The 27924-nt window shown below is 35.9% G+C and overlaps 1 protein-coding gene across 2 annotated transcripts in view; it reads right to left on the bottom strand.

Annotated features, from left to right (window-relative positions):
• Window positions 1-27924, bottom strand: part of TBC1D5 (TBC1 domain family member 5) — a 316356-nt gene that overhangs the window by 244480 nt on the left and 43952 nt on the right. For both annotated transcript variants that reach the window (XM_066194787.1, XM_066194779.1), the window contains exon 3: window positions 598-751. The gene's annotated coding sequence lies outside the window, so the exon portion shown is untranslated. The remainder of the gene's footprint in view (window positions 1-597; window positions 752-27924) is intronic.

Below are 27924 nucleotides of genomic sequence, written 5' to 3'. Positions count from 1 at the left end.
CTAGCATTTCCAATTTATAATTCCTTTATACAATTCAGTACTGACACCTTAACGTTTGCAAGGTAATTCCAAACTAAACAGAGGGAATATGGCAAATTGAGGTAATATAGTCTAGCTACTTAAGGCCAAATTGGCAAGTCTTTAACAGTAAACACTGTATCATTACTAAACACTGCCATGTTGTTAATGTTAAGGAGAGGTTTAAATTAGATAGTGAATTGCCCCTTCAGGTCGGGACTTAGGGCATATTATGGGAGAAAGCAAAGAAAAGCACTCACTGACACGGTCTATGCTTCACCAGTTCTGTGGGAAGCAGACTGCAATACAGTTATCCATCAGTTTTAAAACCAAATACACTACAGTCACTATTTTCACTTGTCTGTTAAAATTTAATGGAGCAAACTGGGGAGAAAAGAACCTATGTTTGGAAAGTAAGCTTTCTTTTGATTCAGGATTGGTATGAAAATAGTTTTTGGACAACTGCAGGAGACACACCAGAAACATTTTTATAAAAGTTAAATGTGTAACTATGACATTACATGAAAATAAGGCAAACTCAGTTTGCTTTTTAAAAAAAATAAATAAAAATTAACTCACATAGTAGCTGCTGCTCAAACACAAAGGAGACACTTGTCTTCAGAAGGATATTCTCCACACATTCAACAGGCAAATAGTATTGGGATATGCCCCAGCCACCAGGAGCAATGAGGAAGTTGGAGCGCCAGTCCTGGTACCAGACTTCTGGATTGACCTTCAGATGGAAAATAAATAAACTTAATTTAAAAAATCCTAAAAATAGTTTTAATTTTTTTATTTGATCTAACAGGATTCAAGCTAAGGATTCAAAAGGTAAGGAAGGCACTGCATTTCTTCTGGCCATTTCAATATAATAAAACCAAAAGTGACTGAAATTTTCTTAAGAATTTACAAGTCAAGTAAGTATTGCATTTCACATAATCATGTATCAGGAGAGATAGAAACAACATGTAAAATAAGTCCATGTGGTTTAATTTATTTATTTCTAAGATGACAATAATGGCAGATGGACAACTCTGACAACTTGAGCATTATGGACACTTATTCAGTATTCAACCTGAAATTTTTATCAACACGTGACTCTTGGCTATTTCTCAGCATTACATTCAATTTCTCCTCCTGTGAATGAATTTCTTAAAAATATGTATCTTACAAATTTCCGTAATTTGGTATTTTAGATCTATTTTCTAAAAAGTTGTTCAATCATTATTGATAAAACCACAAGAAGTTGTATATGGCTCAACAGCACACTATGGCTGGTTACATACACACGAAAAATGTTGAAAGTTATGGTTCTAAGAAAAAGAAATGTCAAAAAAATTGTCATTCTAACAAATGAAACATCAGCAACTGATCAGCCATCTATCTTTTGTTAAGTCTCCTTTAACTGTTCAAATCACAAAAAAATCACCAAAAAATTCAAACAAACCCTCTTCATAAAATATGTTTATGCAGAATTTTTCAGCTACAGTGGGAACATTAAAGTCTATTCATGGTGGGATAAAATGATATTTTAAAATAATTCCTCCTGATACAAATATGCAAAGCTAGTAGTGTTGAATTGGAAACATCATCTTCCCTTTTTGACACGGTTGTACTTTACTGCTTCCATAGTGTTTTCAACAGAAAATGTAAGAACACAACCATCTAGCCACATATTTTTTTAAAGTCCTAAATGACATTGATTTTGCAGGTGAAGACCCAAATAGCTCCTGAAATCCAACCACTCTTGTCAGATTACAGTGTAATCTGACACTGTAATTTTACAGTGTTGCAATATTTAGAAATATACCACAAAAAGCATAGCCACTTGTAAAAAAAATAAATTGGGATTTCTTTTTTAAGAAATTTAATTAAAGGTAATTGTCTACTCTTGAGTATATAAAGCAGTTCCAACTGAATAGTGGGTTTAGGGGTTTTTTGTAATTTGGATTAGCATTCTAATTACAACATACTAGCACATAAATGTATTTTTATTCTAGAGCATACTTTGAGTTATTAAGCCTGGCATTAAATTTTGTAACAAGATGTAATATATCTAATTCAAGAGGCATAGAGTATTCCTGTATTACTTATTAATATGTTAAGTGAATGTTTGGACAATTGATTTCAACTAGGTTTTGTGACTAAAACATGTGACAAAATACAATTTTCAAATTACATAGCCCATTTGTCATAACTACTGCTCCTTCTAATTTCTATAGGTGTTAACAAATTAAACAAAAAAAAAAGCCACATTGACTAAATAAAGAACAGTAACCATTTCAGAATTTAAAAGAAATCATTAGCATTAGCGAATGTATCCATTTAGCCAGTAGCAAAGCATCATTTGCTGTTCTGCATTCTCATTGCCTTCCTTTGCTTTTTATACCCTCCTACCTGCATTTCCACCCAAATTCTGTATGTGTATCTTTGAGGAGGACTTACTACAGTGAGGCCACAGTCTTGTACTGAAACAACAAGGAATAATAATAAATGCATTGCTCAAGTATTACAAGCCAACTCAGTCAGAGGTGGACCCAATTGGTGACTGGTTGGTTTAATAAAATCAATATATTTAAGACACTAATCCTGTAAATTCTGGCTGAAACAACAGAAACATCCCCAGCCAACGGCTTAAATAATTTTCATGTAGCAAAATAAATAGAAAATATTACTCTGTGTAAGTTCTGAAAACAGAGGTGATGACAATGTATTTCACACAGTTCAGCACAAAGATTTTTGTGTGATTCATACAGTTTTGACAGTTTTTTCAACATGTTAGACTGCAAAATGGTCTCTCTGCCTGCACTGATGTTTTCTGAGTTACAAACAAGTTAGACAGACTAGGAAGAATGGGAAAAGCATGTTTTCCATTTAAGCATTTGGTGTAGCTGAAATCAAAAGATTGACTTCCTAAGAATATGAAGCAAATTATCTCAGAAAATGAAAAAAAGATGAAGACACTAGTAAGTTACCAGAGTAACTTAGGAAACAGAATAGAATATTACATTAAGATTTTTATTACCATCTTAAAAGATACAAAGATTATTTTTCTTCAAAAGTACGAAAAAGTAACTTTACTACATGAGCTGAACTATTAGTAAGCACAAACAGAACCTGCCTGTATTTTACCAGAAGTGGTGGCATCCTCATGTAGACAGCTCACTTTGAATGATTCCTCCTAGACATTTCTGGAACCTACATGAGGACTGCATAAATCAATACCACGGCAAATGCAGACCATCTGTCAGACGTCTTGAACATCATTTACAGAAAACAGTCTACAGTATAGGAATAAAGGTATTTCCCTCTTGCACAAATGACTCCATTCCCACATACGATGGAGGAAAGCAGGAGTTCCGTATCATACGCTAGTAGAAGGTTCCTAATAGCTAGAATTCCCCCAATGTTTAAAGGAGTATCAGGAAGAAAACACAGGTAATCTGCCTTAAACCTATAAATGGAAGTGTTTAGGGAAGCTACTTTTCAAGGTAACAAAACAGGTACAACAGCACATACCTTCCAAAGAAGTATTTATGTTTCCCATGATCCACCAGTGACACAACTATGTTCTGCTTGGAAGACTGGGAACATGACAACATCCCAATGCTTTGCCACTTGTTCTCAGTAAGCCTTACTTTACTCTCCTTTCAAAAGACATTAAACTAAAGGGCAGGAGGAGGAAAAGGGGATTGGAACAAAGAAAAGAAATTGGTCTAATTTTACTATTGTCTGTTCTTCCTCCCTCAATACTTTTTCCATAAAAAAAAATTACAGGACTAAGAATACATGTAGTAAACAAAATAAATTACTTTGTTATTTCACTATTTTAGTAAATACATTTGATTCATTTCTCATCAAGATTCAATGGCATTTTGAAGATTTATGCTGAGGGATTCAAACCTGAATGCTTTTCACACAGTCTCTCCTTAAGGAAGTAAATTTTAAATTAGACTTTAATTTCAAATAGCCACCTGCTGGTTTTTTGACATCTGTCCAGCATAATACAGAATTAAAGCTCAAAAATACAAAGATCAACATCAAGATGTAATGAAAGTATTTCAAGAAGTACAATTTCTTTAAAAACAGAATATGTAGCATGTTTAAAGTACGGAATTTCATTACTGAAGAGAGTCCCACTTCTGCATTGCTTCTCAGGTATACAAACACACAAAAGTGCATTTTAAGATGCCAGAAGCCAAGCAAGATACTCACTTGTACAGGTCTATTAAATCTGTGAATGCAGGAGCTGCTGCATTTCACAGTCTATTATTTATATGACAGAATGAAGATCTGAAAACATGAAATATAGCCTTAAATTATTCACTTATTCTTTTCACAAAAGGAGAAACCGTCAATCTAACACTAAAAGACTTCAAGCGTATTTCTAAAGGTTTCATGAAAATTGCCTTATTTATCAAAACTTTATTCCCTCCGTTTGTTCATTAAATACTGTAGCTTTGCATTAAGGTCAAGCAGTGTCAACCAATTACTGTTGTTGGAAAAGTCCTACTTCCTTAATACTCAAAGAAACCATGGTATATAGTGAATTATTTTAATAGGCAAACTGAACACTGTTTATCCAAAGTACATTTCAACCATAAAAATATATTTTAAGGGTTTCTATCAACAATCAATTATAGTACTATTTATTATCACAGCAGCATTAAGCCTGATCCTTTGTCTGCTTAAATGCCAACCTTAAAAATACACATCTATTTTAGCATATTCAGCAACATTCTGCTCTTAGCTCATAATAAAGGAAAGTAACAAAAACTAAGTGACCTATAAAGCAAACTGAAAGGTAAAAGATAAAACACAGAATTTTAAAGAGACAGTCTCAATTGGTATAAACATATTGGCTTCTGTTCTCATTCTCTGTTGGTGGGCAAGAGGGCTCAGTTTATATGACAGACCTGAAAAAAAAATCCACCCTGCTTTCACTGCTCCTAATTTTGTAGTTTTATTTTAGGATGAAATTCTCCATCTAGCAATATACAAGTAGAGTAAGTGGTCACACACAAATTTATTAAACTCCAAGAAAAGGCCACTCATAGGCCATCGTACCCAATACCAAAGCCACAATCATTCAGGATAAAAGGATTTCCTTAATATATTTTGATGTAACAACCCAGGACAAAGTCCCACTTGTCCTACCTCAGTCTTCTACCTGACCTATTTTAATGGCCCACAGTTCAAAAGGCTATGATGATGATTTTACTATGTAATCACCTCTAATTTTCCATTTCAGAGAAGCAAAATTTTGGATCTCATTTCCTTTTGGAACTGACCTGTTTATTGCCATTCCACCTAGCATATAAGCTGTGACAAAGGAACACAATATTCTGTTGGTAACCTTTGAAATCTTACTGCCATGAGCCTAACTGTGCCTTTCTGAAGTTACAAAACATGCAAAAGAAAAGGAAATTTCTTCTACACATCCTGTCAGCTTGTCTCACTGGAAAAAAAGTTTTCATCCATGTCCTGTATCAGTGATCAATGAGACCTACAGTGATACAAGACACACATGCCATTGCTACAAACAAGGAGAGGAAATAAAGTAACAAAAGGAATGAAAAAATTAAAAAAAACACAACCTGAAAAGTCATGCTGAAAATTATGGAAAGAGACATAACACAGTAGGATCTGTTGTCTCATTATTTCTAAAAGATCAGAATAAAGGAAATCAAAAGAAGTAGAAAAGAAAAAAAACCCCAATCAACCAAACTTAGAACAAGTCCTCTCCAGTCTCCCCTCAGGGGGCCAAAGTCCCACCTTCAAGTTACAGTCTACCAGTGAAACCTGAAAAGATTCTAGAACCCAGTATTGCACAAAAAAAATTCAAGAAGATAAAAGAAGACAGAGAAAAAAATTATTGTCCCTTCAAACTCATCTGAATGACTTCAGTGCTAACTGGGTTAATGAATGGGTGGTAACAGTAGACGTGATACAAACTTTAGATTAGAGAGAGACATTTTAAACATGTTCTGCATTTTTGATACCATATATAACAAAATACTATCCAGACATAATCATTATAAGCTGGACACAAAAACTAATGAAATCAGAGAGCCATTATTCTAAAAAAAATCTTTTTACCAGGTCTCTCAAACTGTATGACAGATGTCACTCAGAGACATTTGTTTCATTTGTTTCTATCTGGTATTTTCATGACAATCCTAGTGACTCCAAGTAAGTATTTTTAAAATCAGCAGATAATAGAATGTTGGTAGAAACTAGCAGCACTTCAAAGGAAAGATTTCCAAATGCTTTTGAAAAATGGAAGAGATGGCCAGAAATCAATCAAGATAAATCAAAAGTGCTACATTTAGAAAAGGCGCATCATAGATATGAACACAAAAGGGACCAGCAGTAAACCATTACACAGGGAATCAAAGAATAGAGAAGAATACAAATCAAAAGAGTAAATTTTGTTGGCTCTTTGAAAAACACATTTCACTGAAATACACTGGCAAGCACACAAAGTGCATGTGGTTGTGTGTGTGCACATGTGGCAGCACATGTGGCAGTACCTGCATTGAACAAGTGAAAATTCCTTTTCTCCATGTCTTTCTGTACTTCATACAGTTTTGGACATCATAATTCTTAGAAAGATGTAGGCAAACTATAGAAAGTCAGTGGGAGCATGACTTCAAGGTGTGCTGGGGCATGTCACTAGCTCAAGCTTCAAGTGTACTTGATCCTGCTGCAGGACAGATTGAAAAGAATGGTAATCTATCACCTTCCAGGCAATACAGTTCTTCAGTGCCAGTCCATCTACCACAGCCAACTACAGTAAGAAACTAAAGAAAAAGGAGAAGTGTCTCTGCACATCTTCAACAGCACAAGCTCTCTCTTATTAATCTCTTACCTTCAGATTTCCATACTCAAACCCATCCCTGCCCCTACTAACAGACAGGTGGACAGGAGATTATTACTCTGCATCGTTGTTTTCAAATTTCTGCATCATGAGCCAATATTAGATAAAGAGCATTTGTCGGTAACTTTTCCTGTTTCATCATTCTTTGGCTAAAATTACATTGGGTTTCATGTAAAAGAAGCTTCACTGATTATTTTTAATATTGCTTTACATGTATGCTCTTAAAAGAAGGATGAACAGCTTCACACACGAAAACTTAATGCACAAATAGTAGAAAGAAATTATATTCTGAACTGCACAGCATGAAAACAAAGTATTTTTAGACCTCCTTTCTTTGTCCTGGCTTCTTCAGCCACTTCATAGATAGCTCTTAAAATTTCCTTAACTCTTGTCTTAACTCTTGTCCTGTAATAACAATCAGAAACTGTTAGAAAAATGAAAGTGGCATGATAATCCACAGCTCTTCTGTGAATGAGAGAACAATCTTCAGCTTTAAGGGACACGTCATTTGAGTATAATGGATCAGAACAAATGGATCTTCTATATGGATTAAAGACAACAGAGAATAAACTCTGCTTTTCTAGATCCATCAGCTCTACTGGATAACACTAGCCAGCAGTGGGAGATATGGAGGTGGGTTGTAAGATAAGGAACAGGCTAGAGGCAAGAGCTGTTATAATTATAGTGAGGAACACAGAATTTGTTAAAGGAAGTCTACTGTATAATTACATTTGAAAATTTAGCAAGATGCCCAGAGGCTGGCTTGCAGCTGTCAGGAACTGGTAATGCTGGAGTTCTGCTCAGGAGAAAACCACTACTGCACAGAAGCACACCTCCACCTCCCTGCAGTTGAGCTGACTTTGATAAGGCAAAGGAATGACTTCAGCTAAAATCAGTAAGATTACACAACATAAGATTATACCTATTCTCAGTAAAAAGTGCTGAGATTGGGCATTATTTTAAAGAAAATTAAATGGTTTTGATACTACATTAAATATATTTTTGAATGAGTGTCAATGACAGTACATTTTAAAATTGCATCTTTAATAACAGCTAAATTCTGATGGTTTTTAATGATATTAATTCATAATCAAACTAATCTCATCTCTTTGCAAACAAAGTCATAGTTTTCTCTTTGGCTGATTTGGCCTAATAAAATGCAAACAAATGAGTGAAATGCAGACAAAATGCAAGAATAAAAATAAATCTGTACATTTGTTTCTTCCTTGGGTTTAGAGCGGAAGAGATGATGCTTCTGAGAAACAAGTAGTAAACTACAAACACACAAAGTGGTAATCTGCAGACAAAGTGATCAAGTATGAAACATGATTAAGCCATTCTTGAAAAAAAATAAAGAAGTAGGATTGAACAAGTAAAAAATGGCTCCTTTTATATGAAATTATTGATTCTATTTTAAAAAGTATATTCTGCTAATTCAGATACTACCAAATGAAGTGCTGTGCATGCTGGAAAACATCACCAACTGTATTACTGGTGTTTCTGTAAAACACATCTGGATAAAAAACTGAGCAAGAATCATACTACAAAATAAACTAAACCATACAAAATTATGCTGTCATATTAACACCACAAGAAAATAAAAAGCTCTGGAAGACAGAGCAGAGTCCACAAGCCTACACCACAAGTTTAAACCAAAACTTACAGTTGAATTATTTCTAAATGCTGTAACAACTGCTTCTTTTATTTGAGATTTAGGCCTCTGTAAGAAATTTGTCTAACTGGCATTAGGGACCGTAAAAAGAAAAAACTGATGGTCATTTCAGCTTTATTAAACTTGCTACTGCTTCCAAATTGAAGAAAGTGCATAAATCCTATAATCATGTCTAAGTGTTGAATTCAGAAGTGCAGACAGCTCATCAACTAGTCCATATTTGCTCCATTAGCCTAAAGATATCCTTGTTTGTTGCCCCATTATTAAAATTGGTATAAATACTTCAGATGTCTTTGCAATAGATAGGTAGAGCCTAAGTATAGGCATTTCTCACTTAGAAAAATGTTCTCAACATAAGACTGACCAAAAAGTTCCTTTCTGTGCACCATGTCTGCCTTTTTCTCAGTGTAACAGGACTGCAGCAGGACTGGGACTTGCCGTCGACATTTTGTTTAAGTGAAGGGGAGAAAAACAACCCAAGAAACCTCTTATTTTATACAAATTTCTCCCCTTTTTTCTCACACTTTTCATTTTACAAAGATGAACATCCGACAGATAATCATGTCAATAAAAGAGGGATTCCACTTGAACATACACAGTTTCAGTTTTGTTTGACTTTTACAGAAAATTAATCTTTAAAAATTAACATATTCCTTTGCTTTCATTTTAAAATTAAAATACAGTCATTTGAAAAATTCCAGTCTTTGAAAGGCATATGAATTAAACCTAACTGCTGGGTTTTTATTAATAGAAATTAAAACTAATTTTGAAAGAAATTTCAGGAGTACAATACTGCTTTCACACAGTAACCCACTTTTTATTTCAATTTTTTTTTTCAGGACAGTCTAAGTACAAATATTCTGAGCCTTGGTCAATTCTGGTTGCACAGATATTGCAAATATAAAAGAAAAATGTCAGGCTTCATAATGATTTCTTCTACCTCAAGTGTAAGTTTCCTATGTTGACTTTTGTCATATTCATCTATATTACATTATATAATGCAGCTTTAAGGACTGCAATGATCCCTTCAGAAACGTACAGAGAAGAACTCATTCTTTCATCTAAAATATTACTGTAGAAGAACAAAAGCATTTTCATGCAACAGTTATCCTTATGTATCAACAATTCCACAGTAAAATGTAAGAAAACAAACTGTATTACATTTGATTGTTGCATGTTCTTGTTGTTGCTCTGGACAAAAAAAAAAAAAAAAAAAAAGGCTTTAAACTTCTGAATATTGATTTTGAAAGAAAATAACATCTTAAATGGAATTCTGTAGGTTTTAGTATGCAAACACAAAAAATCCATAAATCTAGGGGGCACTTTTCCCTTTTTTTAACAGGAAAAAAGCACCCAAACATAAAGACAAAACATAATGAAAAGTCAGTGTGATCTTCTTTGCTGATACTTAATGCAAAATGAACACAGCTCAAACTTGTAGAAAACACACGTTTTTCAAGATACGAACCTTTTCAGCACAAAGTTTTGTATGGAAATAAAATTTTCCAATACAATTGAAAAGTGCTAGTTCCCCAATCTGGCTGTGCTTTCACAGGTATTTCTACTTCTGCAACATGAGGTTCCCATATGGGAATGTATCCCCATGAGGGATATACAGTGCTACACCTTCAATCAAAAGGTGAACAGCTTGCTGTTATCTGTGCTAAAGCTTTTTTTGACTCTTCCATACATACATGTAAGAGATTATCCTGTCCTTTAGATCGTAACTCTTACAAGAAAGACTACTGTCCAATTTTATGTTTCAGCTAAAGAGATGTGATTTCTGTGGTTCTTATCACTAAATGTATCCATAAAATACGGTAATTTGTGTTTTCAGCCTTTTTCATTTGCACTCACCTATGTATCTGTCCACTGAAATTGGCAGTTTTCAAAAAAAGCTGCACAGTGTAACTTTAACTAGAGTTTTAAGATACATGACCATTTGTATGAGACTCAGGTTATTCATCCACACAAAGGCAGACTTTTAAGATAATATTATTTAAAACAGGAATAAAACAGCCTACTCTTTCTAAACTTGCTTTCAAGTATTTAAAATAGTTTGCCTCTATTCTTTCACTAATAAAACAGGGAATGTCAAAGAGCATATAAAATTTTCTAAATTAAGGAAAGAAAAACTAGAATGCACATTATATATAAAGTGGTAATAGGCAGAGACAACCTCACTAGGCTGTGACATATGACATCTGGTAGACTATTATCATAATAAATGGGAAAAGTAGGTGAGATTCTGTCAACAGCAAGGTAAGAAGAAATGCATCTTCATCAGAATGACAAACATTTCTGCCTTTAACAAACATTGGTCAACCAAAATCCAGGTATCTATGAATTAAATATTTTCACTTTATTTAACCCCTTTTCTTTTTGATTTTAACTATTTAATTGAAGTACATCTACATTTATCAGAGATTTATTTTTATGTAATTTAATTTCATTTTAGTGAGGATAAATTAAACTTACTAATAACCAATGGCTAAAAACTCACAAGAAATAGCCTAATACTTTTTCACACTTTTATAAATAGTTTTAACTACATCAAATAATAATTCAATGATTGTCAAACCACAATGTAAATACACTGTACATCAATCTGTGACTTGTCTTGGTACAACCACGCAGGTATCACAGAGATTATGAAATAGCTTCATCACTGCAGCTGACCAGCTGAATGGCAACGCCACTAATCTGGGGATCATACTAGGTATTTGATAGTATGTGTGACCTACAAAAAAAATTCTCAGGTAAGAGAAAGAAGAGCGAAATAGTGACTTTCTGAAAGTAGGTCATGTTCCCACAAACCATGTTTCTTATGGTTCATTTTTCTCCATGCTTTATTCTTCAATTTCATGTCATCAGATGAGAATAAATAAAAAAAACCATCATAAAATCCCTATTCCATGGAGACTGAAAATTGTCATTGGGTGCTTTAAAAAACCCATAGAATATTGTCTTTATTTGTGACTAAAAGCAAGACCTAATTTATACCTAGTCCTTTCAAAACTAGATATATGCCTGCAAAGAAAAATTTCCCAGATTACAACAATTTTCTGCACATAAAAAAGTAACAGAGATTTGAAAGTCACCAAGTGAAGAGTCAAGTCACAAAGCAGTGATGGGATTTTTTAAGCATCATGGATGGAAGAATCTGGGAAATTAAATGAAAGATGGTTTTTTTGGTTTTTTTTCACTTGTTTTTGATAAGAAAAAACTTGAAAAATAAAATTCCCAAGAGGTACTGAAATATAAAATACTAAAAAAAAGAGAAGGCAGAATATTATTACTGCATTCCTAGATACCCATTTCCTTGATATTGTGTTAGGTTTGGGATGTTTCCAACACCATGCTGGAAAAGACAGTCTGAATGATGGTATTTACTCTTCAACCACTCTCAAGAAATTAATGAGTGATTTGGTCATATATTTTCAGACTTCAGTACAAGCTGATGGCATTAAGATACCAGAGAGATTGATTTGGCAACTGTGTCTATCTCGTGTGTACTCTCACTTTGTAACTATTGTCTCTTGTAACACATAAATGAGGATGCTTGAAGCGTAAGGAAAGAAACCACAAAAATTTTGCAAATTCTGTACACTCTAATAAATGCATGACAGTGTAATACTGATTCGAGGCTGTCTGACAGGAGATAAATATCCCATTTTGGCCCGGTCACTGCCGTCCTCCAGAAGATGGGCTTCTGTCATGAAGAAACTTATGCGCAACCGCTTCTGTTCACTGACAAAGAGCTTGGAGACTCAAACCTGTCTAAGCTTCTTTAAGTACAAAAGATGGAGAATAAAGAAAGATGGAGCAAGGCAGCTAATATGTCCAAAGGAAGATATGTTAGGGAAGTGGAGATCTCCTTTTACATTGGTTGAATGGCTAACGGATTTTGTGGGGTGGCAATTCTGTTCTCACAGCAATTTAATTGTTTTTAAATCAAATACCAGAAGCATATGGAATATAAAATAAATAACTTCTGTTTTTTCTTCAACACAAATCCAAATAAATGCATAGAAACTTGCACAGGAACTTAATGAAGAAGGATGGAGACATCTAATGCTGCATGAAGCTGGAGTGGGGATGATGTCAGTGAACTAGGGGTCAGATTCCACCCTTGATGGTAGACTGTGACACCCATTCTCCAAAACACTGGGCAAACCAGTCTGCTGGAAGTGGAGAGAATGGCACTTGTACCTTGGAAATTCTACCTTGCTCTCTGTTGTGTAGCACAGCTGTAATAGGAAAAGATTATAAAGGGATTTAACACCTTGCTCTACCTCTTTACCGGACTGAACTTGGCTACATGCTTATGGCTTTTCCACTCAGCACTGAAAGAAGAAAAAAGGGAACAAAAACATTTCAGTAACACTGGTAGTCAGTTTATCACAATTTCAGTTCATAATTCTGTGGTTTTAAATTCTGTCCATGCCCAAAACTGAAATAAGAAGAGTATCTACTGAACATTTTACCATCAACATATACAGCTGCCTAACACTTCATAACTTCATTAGAGACTCCTCATAACCAGTTTGGGACTATTTCACAAATCATGTCTTAACTGAAAAACGGCATCAATTTGCTACCCTAATCTGACCATCTTTAGTAACAGAACTGGTATTCAAAACAGCAGCTACACTGAGCTCAAGAAGATTTTATAATAAAAACTGTAATTAGATACAGCAGACTTTAGAAAATTGAGAAATAAGAAAAGTCACAATCATTAACTGTTAGACATACAAGAGAAGCTAAAGATACAGAATGGAGTAGATGTGATACGGTGTATTTCAATATATTTAATGCTTTTTTTTTTTTTGATTTTACAATCCAAATACCACAACAAATATCTCAAACTTCATATAAAGAATTTAACCAGAATTATTAAAATGTTATTATTTGATAAATAAAAATATAATCCAATCATTTATGCTAGAAAACATCAATTCAAGCTCACCTACTTTTAGCAAAAAAAACCCCCCGTAAACAAAAAAACCACCCAGAGACTACATTTGCCTTATTTGTTGATTCCTTAGTGTAAGCTTACGTTTGATAAGGTAAACTTGAAGAACCTGGAAATTCAATCACAGTAATCTAAATGACCAGTTAATAGCCAAAAAGTAATAGATCTTGAGCAGATTTTACTCTGTGGCATAAAGTTGTTGACAATACATTTCTCAATAAAGAAAAATTGAATTATAGCCTTAGGGTGGTTTAATTTGGTACAAATTTTGAATAATGTTATATATATTTCCAAAGCAGATGCTAAGAGACTCTACAAGGACACTCAGCTCAATCAGAAGCCAGATTAAAGTTCCATCTGGAATGAAACAGTTCCACAGCTCTATTACAATTAGCAGAGTCACCAATGTCAAACTCAAAAGTTGGGCAATGTGAAACTCTTTGTCTTCAAAATACAGCTATTAGTCCAGAAAACAAACAAGTACTTCACACATCTTTAAAACAGACTTTTCAAGTAGTCACAAACTTGGATTTTTATAGTCAGGATGAAAACTCTCATTCTTATTATTATGGTAATATGAATCACAAAGACTATCTAGACACAATGATGTTCTATCACCTCTCCCATTGCATGAATGTAGCACTGGAAGTCACAAGTGTTCAAGTAGCTGCAATACTCAAAATATCAGCAGGCTGAGAATACCACAGAGGCTATTGACACAGAATAAAGTCCAAAACTGATTTCAAACTGCCCTGATCTTTGCATTCCAAATTCCTAGAGTTTTTGTTATGAAATAAAGCATTTTCCCAACATGGCATGCTGAAGAACTGCAGCCTGAAGTGACCCATCTTTAGACAAAATAAGAACAGAATTATCTGTGAGACCTAATGGCTAAAAGTGAAAGCCTAATTCTTCAGCCAAATATTCAGTGTAATGGTGTTTTCCTAGACGTAAGCAAAAACCAAATTTCAATCCAAGTTTGCAAAACAAAAGCATCCATTCAAAGCATAATTCAGTAAATGGTAGTGCTGATACAAAGTAAGTAAAAAAAATGTTAAAGAGAGAAAATAAATATGCCACATGCCTTAAATTTACTATTTTACCATTTAAAAAAATAATGCCACACACAAATAAGCAAGAAGTTGGAAATCAAATGCCCACATCTTGCATCATTTTTCCCTCAAATAAATTCACAATGGATACAGAGCAATACAGACTCTTAAAAAATTACATCTCATTACACACATTTTCATCAAGAACGTCTTGGTTAAAGACCATATTTATATTTTTCCAGTTCCCAGTTACATTATTCAGCCTGATTTCTACTGTCAAATAGTAAGCTGCTAAGTCTGAAAATATCTAGAATGACAATATCCAGGTAAGAGCAAAATTGAGAGATAACAGCAGCCACTGTTCAGTTAGCAGCCTATACTGTTCTTGCAATGAAGTAAATTCCATCTTTCAAAGAGAACAGCAATATTCAGAATTTTATATTTAGTACCTTTAATTAGTGTTTAAATACTATCCAATAATGTCCACTTCTGAAATTTAATCTTCTAAATCTTTAGAGAGAAAAATTAACAGTCTGGAGCAATGATGCAACTTTGTCCTTAGTCTGACTCTGTTGTTATTTCTGCAAACAGTGCACAAGAGAACTATTGCCAACACCACCGCAGCAGGATGGAGGCATTTCAGAAGGCATTTAGAAACAGGAAAGACTAGTTGAAATTTAGGTATAGAAACAAAATATCAAAATTAAGATCAATGCAACCTGATCAGTGCTGTTGACAGAACACTGGCTTTTTAAGGCAGTGGTCAACGAGAGTGTCCAAGGCTGCTGGCTACACCAGAAAGGGCCAAGGGCATCCACAAACTCCAGCAGTGATGAAACCACAGTGAAATGACCACTGTATTTCAGCTGCACACACAAACATAGTGGCCCATCACAACAACCAGCTTCCCTGTTAGTTAACAGGGTAGTTAGTTAGTTAGTTAGTTAGTTCACTGAAAGATTAATAAATAAATAGCACCCACAAGTTAAAATGTTAATTGACAGAAAGTAAAGGATTATAACCCAAACATACGTCTCAAATCCCTGGCTGGAGGCACACCACAAGCCTAGGGATTCCTTCCAACAGCATAGGTCCTGGTCTCCAGACAACTGCAGTGACACAGTGTGAAGAACAGGTCTCAAAAGGTTTCCCTATGAATTATCATTCTCAATGTTGAGCACATAAAAGCCTTATTGAGACCAGCCACACATATAAGGTTTTTGCAACAGTAAGGAACTATTTAGCTCACTTCCACAAGTAGTAATCACCTACACTTTCAGTCTTCAGCGTGTCTTTTTATGAAGGTCTGTCTGGGCTGCGATGTAAAGATTTCCAAATATAATTCATCATCTGTGACTCTCATGGCAGAGTCCTGAACTTGCATAGCTCTGGACAAAAATAGTTCAGTAACGGAAGAATCTTCCCTTCCTCTTTCCAACACTCAGCAATCTAACTAAACAAACACAACCAGAAGTAGTTTACTTCTCAGTACCACGCAACCTGTCCTCAAGCAAGTCATGAAATTACATGACAAAGGCCAACTACCAGCATATTTAGTTTCTGATCAAGTAAGGGACTGAAAAACACTTAGCAGCATCTCTGAATGATCTTTGTAAAAAACCATTTATTTTCACTCTTCTGTGTATCTCAACAGCTCTTGACCTATGATGAACTCTCACCTACTTTAAAAGATGTGACACAAGTCCTGGTTACTCAAGTAGAGTGATCTGCATAATTCTGGCAGAAAACTTCCAACAATTCCCAGCAGTTCCTTGCCTGTGAAATTTCTGAAGTATCTTTTCTTTTTCTGCTCCTTCTCGAGAGCTACATGCAGCTGTTTTGAGACTTGCTAAGTGACACAGGCATAGAATTAGCAGGGTTCCAAAGCACCATTCTAACTGCCTGCTCATGCCACAACCTTGAAGGAGTTGGACAAAACCACCTCATGGACAAACATCTGGCTAATGTAATCCAGTGAAGAGATGGATAAGGGACGGTCAAAATAACTCAACTACTGAAAACATTATTTAAATAATGTTCACAGTTCACCAATCTATTCTGTAGCTTAGCAACACTCTTACATTCTTTGTTGATGCTAACCTGGTATTTGGCAGCATCTGCAGAAAAAACACTTATCACCACTTCTGTTAGCTGGAAAACTCTACTCCATTCTAGCAATGACTAAAAGTCACTCAATTATTCATGTCTTCATCATCACTCAGCTGCAGCATATTTCAGGAGCAAGGCATAAGATTCTGGGTTTGAGCTCTGTCTTCTGTGTACTTGCTTGATTTCAGTTAAATAACTACCCAGAGTTCCGTGGGGAAGAAAATTTGCTGTGATTAGAAGGACAAAACTCTTCCACATGAAGGACAAAACTTTATTGGAGGTCGGTCCAAGAACAAAAACTAAACACTCCTACCAGGCAGCAACCACAATCATCAACTGCAAGTCCCAAGTGCTTTTCTTGCTCTTGCTATCCTACACATCAAAACATTTTTAAACTCTTAGCACAAAACAATATTCTCTTTAGTTAATACTTATTCCCTTGAAGCAAACTGATAGAACACAGCATGGCTGAAGCATCACCAACACTACAGTGGGGAAGAGACCATTGGACCCCAGCAGAGAGGCAAGATCCCACCTAGTCCACCTTGGTACTACATTTGTCTGCCATTAGCCACCAACTATGGTCCTACTGCCTTCCCCGCTCTTACTAACAGAGCTTCACCCCTCTCGTTATAACATGCGCTTCTCACTGCTGTTTCAGAGGAAGCACACACAAAAAAGCTGATGATCATCACACATGAATAACTTTTCATTGGCAAATACCCTTACTGTGCTTTCTGGATACCTGCTTCAAATGACAGAGACAATGGATTTGAAAACTGGTCTAATGTGGAAGATAAAAGGTTGTATATATTTTTTTTCTTTTCTCAGTTCCATTTTCTGTGTTCCATGGCTTGTTAGCCAAAATCGTGTTGAACAGCTGACTGCACTGTATACACTCCAGTCTTCCTAAGTCTTAAGTCAGAAATGTAACAAAGAGTTTCAGTATATTAGGTATGTATGACCTCCCATGCTTAAATCATGTCTAGCTATCCTTGGAATTTTTTTCCAGATATACTCCTATCACAACTCTTAAAATAGTTTCCAATAAATACCCTGTAAAGTGTTCAAGGCTTAGTAAGCTTGGTTTATCACTATTTTATCACTAAATAGTTTAGTTTATTAATAGTTTGTTTTATCACTAATAGTTTATCACTATTTTCAATAGCAAAGGAAAAAAGGACTCAATATTTGAGAATACCTCCTAAATTAATTTTACTGGAGAAGAAAGTGCACTACATAAATATTTACAGAAGTGACACAACTGTCATTAAATCAATATTTTAATCACTTTATGCAGTCTAGTTCAACAAATCAACGGACATCTTTACCAGCAATTTGGAACTGCCACTCATTTTTCTTTAGAAGAAAATTGGGATACTGTTCTTTACTGTACAGCACCTTTACTATGCGGATTACCCTGACGACATTATTCCATTGTGCAGTACACAAAGACAGATTACTAATTATTTGTTGGAGGAAAGCTCTTCTATGTCATTTTTTTTTCTGTACAAGCATATAAAATGATTAAAGAGCAATCAGAAGGAGACAGAATAATAGAATCATAGAAATGTTTAGGCTGGAAAATACCTTTAAGATCATCAAGGGCATTCCCTCTTGTTCTAGCGCTTGTTCCCTGGGAGAAGTGAGAGACCTCCACCTGGATACAACCATCCTTTCAGGTAGTTGTGGAGAGCAATTAAGTCACACAAGCATGCTTTTCTCAAGGCTAAACAACCCCAGCTCCTTATGTTGCTCATCAGATGCATTCTCCAGACCAGCTTCATTGCCCTGCTCTGGACATGCTCCAGCACCTCCGTGTTTTTCTTGTACTCATGGGGCCAGAACTGGACACACTTAGGTGTGTGTGGCCTAAATAGTGCCCAGTAGAGGGGAACAATCACTGCCCTGGTCCTGCTGGCCACACTATTGCTGATACAGGCCAGGATCCAAATGGCCTTTTGGGCCACCTGGGCTCACTCCTGGCTCATGTTCAGTTGATGTCAACCAGTACCCCCAGGTCCTTTTCTTCCAGGAAGCTTTCCAGCCACTCTGCCCCAGCCTGAAGCACTGTTTGGGGTTGATATGAATCAAGGGCAGGACTCAGCACTTGGCCTTGTTGAACCTCAGACCACTGGCCTCGGCCAATCAATCTAGCCTGTCCAGACCTCCCTGCAGAGGCTTCCTACCCTCCAGCAGATCAACAATTCTGCCCAGCTTTGTGTCATATGCAAAATGACCGCAGGTGCACTTAATCATGTCATCTATAACATTGATAAAGATATTAAACAGGGATGGTCTTAGTACTGAGCCCTGGAGAGCAGAACTCGTTACTGGCTGCCAACTGGGTATAACTCCATTCACCACCACTCTCTGCACTCATCCATCCATCCATCATTTTACCCTGAAAACAGTACACTCATCCGAGCTATGAGCAGCCAGTTTCTCCAGGAGAACACTTTGGTAACAGTGGCAAAGCCATGACTCATGTCCAGGTGTACAATATTCACAGCCTTACACTCACTCAGAAAATGGATAACCATGTCACAGGACATCAGGTAAGATAAACAGGAAACTGCCTTTCATAAACTCATGCTTACTGGGCCTGATCATGCAGCTGTCCCATACATGCCATGTGATGGCACTTGGGATGATCTGCTCCATGATCTTCCCCCGCACTGAGGTCAAGCTGACAGGCCTTTAGTTCCCAGATCCTTGCTGCAGTCAACTGGGACATCCTCAGTGAGCCAGAGCTTCTGGTAAATGCTTGAAAGCACTTTGCGAACATTTCAGCCAGTTCCCTCATTACCCTTGGGTGGATCTCATCCACCCCATAGACTTGTGTGTTGCTAAGCGGTCACTGAATACTTTCCCTGGGTGTATGGAACCTTCATTTTGGTCCTTGTTCCTGTCTTCCAGCTCAGGGGGCTGGTATCTGGAGAACAGCAGGTCTTTTAAACACTGAAGTAAAGAAGACATTACGAACCTCAGCCTTTTCCTTGCTCTTTGTCACTGTATTTCCTCCATATCCAATAAAGGATGCAGACTGTCCTCAATCCTCCCTTTGTTGTTAATGTATTTATAGAAACTTTTTTCTTTTACAGCAGTGGCCAGACTAAGTTCCAGTTGGGCTTTGGCCCTTCTTGCTTTCTCCCTTCATAACCTCAAAACAATCTTGTTAGTCCTGAGTTGCTGGCCCCCCTTCTTCCAAAGCAGATTCACTCTGTATGGTTTTTCGTTTGTTTGTTTGTTTTTTTGCTTTTTGTTTTTTGAGTTTCTTTTGCGTTCAGCCAGGCTGATGTTCTTCCCCACTGGCTTGGTTTTCCATTTTAGGGCATAAAATCAGGGAATGGGATAACTGAATGAAGTTACTAAGTGGCATTTGGGAAACAAACAAAAGGAGTTATTTCTTCACCTAGTTAAAAGTCAAGCCACAGAACTGTTTGCCATGGGACATTAAAATTTTACAGAAGATCAAAAAGTGACCTAATTTTTAGAGGAGAAAAAAAAAATAGGGGATGAACAATACCGCCACCAAAAAAAATAACATACACACAAAAAACTCACAGGTCCCAAACAATACAGCTTCAAGTTGATAGGTAAAAAGCGACCATTGCTGATACTCCTCAGCAAAAGCTTCCAAATCTCCAAAAGGTGAAGAATATATGTGGGAAATAATGTCACATACTCCTCAAACTTCTAAGAAAACCTTCCAAGAATCTTTTCTTGGACAGGCTGCAGAAAGGAGACTAGAAGTGTGCGTGGTCTGAGCCACTGTGGTTGTCATATGCCTCACTGCTAATAGTTTAGGGAAAAAACAGGCAAAAACATGGAAATAGTCTGCTCAATTACTTATTCAGCATTTATAGACTGAGACAATCTCTCAGATGGATTCTAAATAACCTATCTGATTTTTTCAAGGTTTTGGATGGGACATGTCAACGACTGTGAAAAAACCAGGAGAAGCAGAAAGACTTGTTCTATTTTAAAATAGAATAAAAAGAGTTTCTGAGAAAAAAATTCACCTTTTTTTAAAGCAGAGTTACCAGTGCAGTTTATTATAAATATCTCATTGAAGAAATCAATTCTTGTTTCCAAATGCATTTTTGTCCTACCCATTTTAACATGTATGTTAAAAACTCAACATATCACTATTTTTGTGGACTTAACTCAGTGTGAACTGAACATGAATTTGAAAAGTCCTAAAAATAAATTAATTGGGCTTTAATTTCATGCAAAATTTAAGAAATATTAATTTTTTACATGTAAACAATATATACACATCTTTGTACATGTAACTACTTTAAAAATGCAGAAATGTACTTACTGTGTTTAGTAATAAATAAATACAAAGATACAGCAATAAATAAATGCAAAACTACTACAGTAAAAATATATTTTTTGAAAACCGAATTTAATATAGACACCTCCTCTCCTTGGCAACATTAAAAAAGTAAAAACATTGACAATTAATGGCCATGAAATTCTTTATGTTCAAATCATGAATAAATGGCTGATTCAAGCTGCAGGAATAATTCCACTGATTCTGTTACTGTCAGACATACTATGCTTACAGATATACTCTCAAATAATAATAGAATTATAATAATATAAATCAGCTCCTACACCCTGCATTTCTACACTGTCATCATTGGCTGCAAATAACACACTGATACAATAAAATAACCTTCCAGGAAAATGCAAAAAGTCCTGCCCCCACAGACTGCAAGTACTCCTTGACAGAGCTTTGTATGTTTTTCGACATAGTTTCTGCTTGCTGGAACTTGAACAGATGCATTCAAGGAGCTTTCCTAAAGTTCACAGATCTAGAGCTGAAATTCTGCAGATCTCTGTATTGAAGTCATCTGGGGAAGCAAGGTGACTGTGCTTGGATTTTTCACCTGATTCCTTCCTGACCTAGAGAAGTACAATGAAAAAAAAAAAAAAAAGTCTGTCTGAACAAGATTTAAAGCAAGAAAAGAAAGCCCTTTTAATTTTGATTTTAGTCAGCGTGGACTCCTCTTCGATGTTTCTTGAACTAACTATTGTCTGCATCAAAATACCGTCACTTCCTATGACAAAGATTTCACTTGAAATTCCAAGCTAGGACCCACTAATGGAAAAACAGAAATCAGTATCAAAAAAACTTGAATTGTTTACCTTTCACGGGCTGGAGCTGCAGGTTTTATTGACCCTAAATATTCAGAATTCAATGTTGTTTGGATGGATGAGGTTAGGAAGATAATTGAGAAGATACTGAAAACTTACTGTGTAACTGTTAAGGCATTCAACACTTACAAGCAAGTCTTTCAGCACTATGTGCTAAGATGCATTTGTTCACCAGTAACAGAGACGTGAAAGAGAATCTCAACAGCTTTAAGCTGACTACTTTGCACTCTAGTTTATTTTAATATAAATGCAATTTTAAACCTTTGCAGTTATTTCCCCAAGATGAACAGAAATAGAACATGTTAAGTGCTTGAACAATCAGGAGCTCTGTCCTCCCCATCCTTCAGACAACACATAATGTAAACTTGGAGATCAAAACTCTGAAACTCTTTTTTCTTTTCTGAGATGTCAATCTAGAATCTTGCAAGCAATGCATATAGGATGGCATTATATTTTATCACCTTCTCAGTTTGGAAAGACAAATATTTTCAGGGTAGGCCTCGCTCTTCTGTCTCAGAGAAAAGGGTGTCCAGACTGCAGCTATATGATATGATGACTAACAGTGTTATTCTCAGTGAAGTGGTATAAAGAAACAGCTGCCTTCCACTAACCCATCTCAGTTCTTTATTTCTTCACCTTTTATCTCACTTTCAGTTTTTACCCAACAATAGCCTTAATCTTTCCAATATTTTGCTTCCTTCCCTTTTTAAAAATCACTCCACTGCTCTAAATATTTTCTCCAGTCCTTCAACTACTTTTCTCTGCCTTAATCTATTAATGCAAGTGTTGCATGCATACAGATCATGTATGATCTGTACATGTAATCATGATTTTAAACTAAGACCTTTTGAACAAAAGTGGTAGAAAAGTTTAACAAGTGACAAAGTCAACTAATATTCAAATTTGTCTCCTCTGTAACTTCAGCACTAGCTGCAACATAATCATCAAAACACGAGGACCAATACTAGTTTTTATACCTTAGAAACAACTGCTAAGCAGAAAGATGAAAGCAAGCAAGCTTTTCAAAGGTACATTTACTCTCACAGACACATCACCCCTCATCCTGTTCCTCAGTGGTTTCATCAACCATACCTGAATGTACATTATGTCAATAAAATTCTACATATATCATTGATTTTGCCTATTACATGCATGCAATGAAAAAGGAACTTAACAAATGGGGGAAGGGGTGACTGAGAAAAGTAATTCTCTTTCCAACCTGAGGAAACTTTAGACAAATTTGCCTTTGATAATCGACTGAACAAGCTGCACTGCAAGCATCAAGGGATGGTGCAGGGATATCTAGCAGGTGCTGCAGTTTATCACAAAACCGTCTAAAATAATTGGAAGTGACAACCAGCACTACCACAAATGATTTATTAGTCTTTCACTCAGCTTTTCAGCTTCCTCAGGGCCAGAATAAATAATTTACCAACTCTGTATCTTCCAATCATTAATTCTTCCCTGTGCATCCAAACTACATTTAACTCTGCTGGGTTCAGTGGAATTAAAAGCACAATATGAAGACTTTCTCCCCCCCAAGTATAGTATTATCTGACTTTATCTAAAAGTAAAATTGTCAATCAAAATTTGTATTGGTGATAGAAGGGATTAGAGCTAGCAACTAAAGTTAAGTTACAAAATATCTGCAGAATAAAATGAAAGCTAAACTGAAGAGATATCAACAATGAAATGCTCCCAGGGGGTCAGGCGTGTTCTCAAGATATTAAGTACTGATAGTGTCTGAAGATACTGATGAGCATTGTTTTTCTGATTCATAATCTAACACCAGTTACAGACAAACATCTTACATGACCCACCCAGTAAATGCAGGATGAAAACACTGGATAGGAAATATTTAGAAAATAAATGAAAAAGGAGATGTGCGCAAAATGAAAAGATTAAAAATGAACAGAATGATTCTGTAAAAAGGCAATACTTTCTGAGGAAATACACTAAAGACACAAGATTTAGTAATGCCCCTGTGTTCATACCACCAAAAAGGAATTTAAAAAAAAGAGTATTGTACAAGCCAGAATTAGAAAACAGGAGTATAAAATGGCATAAAACCAAAGTACATTTTCAAATTTAAAAGAGAATATATAAGGTACCATATTCCTATTAATTATGTAGAGAAAACATAGAGAAAACAAAATCACCCCCTAAATCCATTTTTGATGTAAGATAGTCCTCTCTCATTAAATCAGCATATATGATTAAAACCAAGATCATTTTTGGTACATAATGTATTGCATTGTTAGAGCAGCATCTGTTTGTTGCACAGCAACACATTTTTCAGCTTTAAGAAACTGTACTGACATAGAAGAAACAACCTAGACTTTGAAGATATAAAAATATTTTTACTTCCAAAATAATTTTGTACTAAAGGGGTTAATAACATTAATGTGCTAATATTCTGCATTCCAAGAGGAGGCTTGAAGCTTGGAAACATACAGAATAAGAATTTCATGGTACTAACAGCTTTCTTTCTGTCCTATGGGACCAAGAAAACTCAAACTTTTAAGTGCTTACAAGAAAAGCTCTGTAAAGCTATGAAGGCTAATCAATAGGGCTTTCACCAAGTGATAATACAGTCTGAAATAAAATAAATTGGCCATAACAAAAATGCCTTACCCTTTTTCTCAACATTAATCTCAATACAGAGAAAAGTACAGTATGAACTACAAGCCCAAAATAACTGACATAAAAATATGTGTTCACACTGCTTTTAACAACACAAAAAAAAAAAAATTCATAAACACAGGAAATTTAAGACAATTTATTTGAAAGCAATTATCCTATGTATTTCTCAAATGTCAATTATCCTTTTTAGGAAGACTGTAAAATCTGTACTCCCAATTTTACCCTGTAGTAGGGTTTTTCCTTTCTTCATTTAAAATGCAAAATCTTCTGCAACTAACCATGCACAGGCTGAACTGAACCTCCCAAAATTTTCAAGAGAATGACACTGTTGTAAGGGCTGAGTAATTTTGTCACTATGACAGAGGATGTTCTAAAACAAACCGAAATATTTTTAAAAATGCAATACTGTAAATAAAGTAAAAGTTGTAGAAAATAAATAACAGGCCAGGTATTGGTATCTGTGCTTTCCTCGCAAGCTGGACCAAAAACACCTTCAAAAACCTTAGGGCTCAGTAGACAGAGGGAAAGTACTCTGGGAAACCTGTCAAAGACACACTTGATCCCAGCATCAAATCATTAAGCCAAAAGTCATTTGCCATTGCAGTCAGTTATCCAGATTCATAACAAATCATTTACTGTTCTCAAATAAAAAAAAAATGAAAAAAATTACAAAGTAAGCTACCTGTTCCTTATAGACATGGGTTCCATAAATGAACAGATCCAGGAAGCTGTTTTGTCATCTAACTTTTGATACCAACTAGTTATGGCATCTTTCTTGAACAAGTTCAAGGATGTTTTGACTACGTGAAAAATGGGTTTGGACATCAATTCCCTTAATAAAGAGCCCTGAATGCAAGCACACAATGAAGTTTTATTTCTCTACAGGTCTCTTTACAGATTCATAAAAAACCAAACAAACCCAAGCCAAAAAAGCCCCACCATAAAAATCTGTGAAGTCTGTTCATACTCTTAGGCAAAAGTGTTTGGAAGTGACAGCTAGTCACAGAAAATAAAAGGCCAATCAGAGGCTGAAGTAATTCTGGCAAGAAACAGGATTCAATATTTGATCTTTTTCTGATTAAAATGGAATTATAGCTATTGATATGATAGTAGATTCTCAAAATGACCTCTCTCACACAAAAATGATTTAGTATTGTTTTAAGTAGACTTTATTCAAAGGTTAGACAAAAAATTGTCTGAGATTAAAAAATGGGGGTGAGAAGGATCAAGCCCAAGGAGGAGAATAAATCAGCCTTAATATATGCAATTAGAAAATTTCACTGAAATCTTTGCTGCCTTGAGAAGAATACAAAGTGAACCAGAAATTCTCATACATAGTTCTCAGCATATAAGAAACTAACTACATTTTTTCATGCTCCTATCAGTTCTGGGTCTATCTATAGTCAATAATGCCTGCTTTAAAGAAATGTTTCTAAGTGAATACTGGGTAAAATCATATTTGTATTTATCCCGAAAGAAGTATCATGTTGGCAAATGTCAGTTTTGACAAAACATCCTCACCTAAGGCATAGGTTCACAGATTTCCTCAGTCACTCTTGGTGTGATTTTTCACCTCCATCAATCTAATTTCCTTTCCTCACTTTTTTCATCACAGCTATTTGTACATTCTGACAAAACCTTGAGGAAGAAGAAAGAAACACTCCATTTTATCTGTATTTACCATTCAGTAAATCTGTCATTTCCACTTTATCAGAAGGAAGTGAGGCAGTGAAGGGCCACAGAGCGTATGTGGTGGTGAGTTAAGGATTGAACTTGTCATCTCCTGATTCCCACAGCAACACTTTCTGAGGCACACAAATCAACAGTGCATCCATCATTACCATTTTGGCAGAAAGCATAGGTTCAACCTCCAAGGTTCTCCAGAGCTGCATTATAACCTGAGCTATCATAAACCTTTTCTTGTCAACTACCACAAAAAAACCAGCAACCTACAAGGTATGAAAGGTAAGCAGTTGTTAGGAATTCTGCTGAATACATTTCTGAATAGGAACGTTAAACAACACACTTGCAAGACTGAAACACATGAGAGAGAATTTTATTTAGGAAAATCCTAAGGAGAGCTCTACAATGTCTGTAAAACCCCATGCAAGCTATTAAGTAACTGGTAACCTTCTGACCAAAGCCAAGGCTAAAATCCAGTGCCTGGACCCTCCCTAGGTGTTGAACTGACCTCTGAGACATTTAATTAATTGTCAGAAAGACTTCAAACCTGCAGAAGACTCTTGGAAAAGAAAACAAACGCACAACCCAAACCCAAAAAGTTCACTCCCGGGTGTTTTATCAAAGAAAGTCAACTACATCAACTTAGAAATACTTGAAAAAAAATTGCAAAAATGGCCCCTTTCCCCCTTCTTTTGAAGGAGGCTACTTTTGTTTGATTTTTAGTTTTAAAATTAAAATCACTCAGCTGGTCAGACCAGTTAAACCAGTAAAGTGCTAAAGTCTAATTTTCAAGCCAAAAAATTCATTATCACAGCTAAGACATTTGGGTCTATTCTCCTGTAAAGTCTATTTTTCTTTCCACACATAGTGATCATCCTCAACAACTGAAATAGAAGAAAGAAATCGAGATAAGGTAGAAAGTGACATTATATAGGGGAGTATGACATTAGTTCAGACTTTAGCTCAGGAGTCTGCAGGGTTCACTGAAAAAGCTTTAAACTAGATTTGAAGAGGGACATAGCCAGGCTTGACAGACGTGAGGTGTGAGAAGGGAAACCTGTAACAACCACCGAAGTAGCAACAGGACGCTTAAGAGAGGATACCATCAGTGCGTACAGGAATCCAAAGCCACAACCACAACACATGACTAGGGGGTGTCCCTTTTCACCCCCACTAGGATATTGACATGATCAAATACTTTCTATAAAGTGCTGTAAAGCAATGCAAGCAGTATGGGGAACAAACTGGAAGAATTAGAGACGTGTGTGCAATCAATGGTCTCAATGGGATTACAGCAATGTGGCAGGAGAGCTCCTGACAGGAATGTTGTCATGATGGACTATATGCTGTTTAGGAGACGTAGACCAGGAAGGTACTGTGGTGAAGTTGTCCTCTATGTGAGACAACACTTGGAATGCATTCAGCTCTGTCTTGGGATGGATAATGAGTGACTTGAGGGCTTATGGGTTAAGACAGAAGGGCAGACTAGCACAGGTGACACTGTTGTGGATGTTTGCTACAGGACACCTGATCAGGACAAGGAAGTGGATGAAGCCTTCTAGAGGCAGCCTTAAAGGTACAGGCCCTGCTTCTTGTGGGGGTCTTAAACTACCCTGAAATGTACTGGAGAAGCAATACAGTAAAACACTAACAGATCAGGAGGCTCCTGGAAAAGCACTGATGAGAGACAGGTAGTGGAGGATTCCACAAAGAATGGTGTGCT

Source organism: Chamaea fasciata, unplaced genomic scaffold, assembly GCF_029207755.1.
Source record: "Chamaea fasciata isolate MVZ Bird 193981 ecotype frontalis unplaced genomic scaffold, bChaFas1.0.hap1 SCAF_1, whole genome shotgun sequence".
NCBI classification, from domain to species: Eukaryota; Metazoa; Chordata; class Aves; order Passeriformes; family Sylviidae; genus Chamaea; species Chamaea fasciata.
The sequence above is the reverse complement of the archived record's forward strand: the minus strand, read 5'-3'. Positions and strand labels throughout refer to the sequence as shown.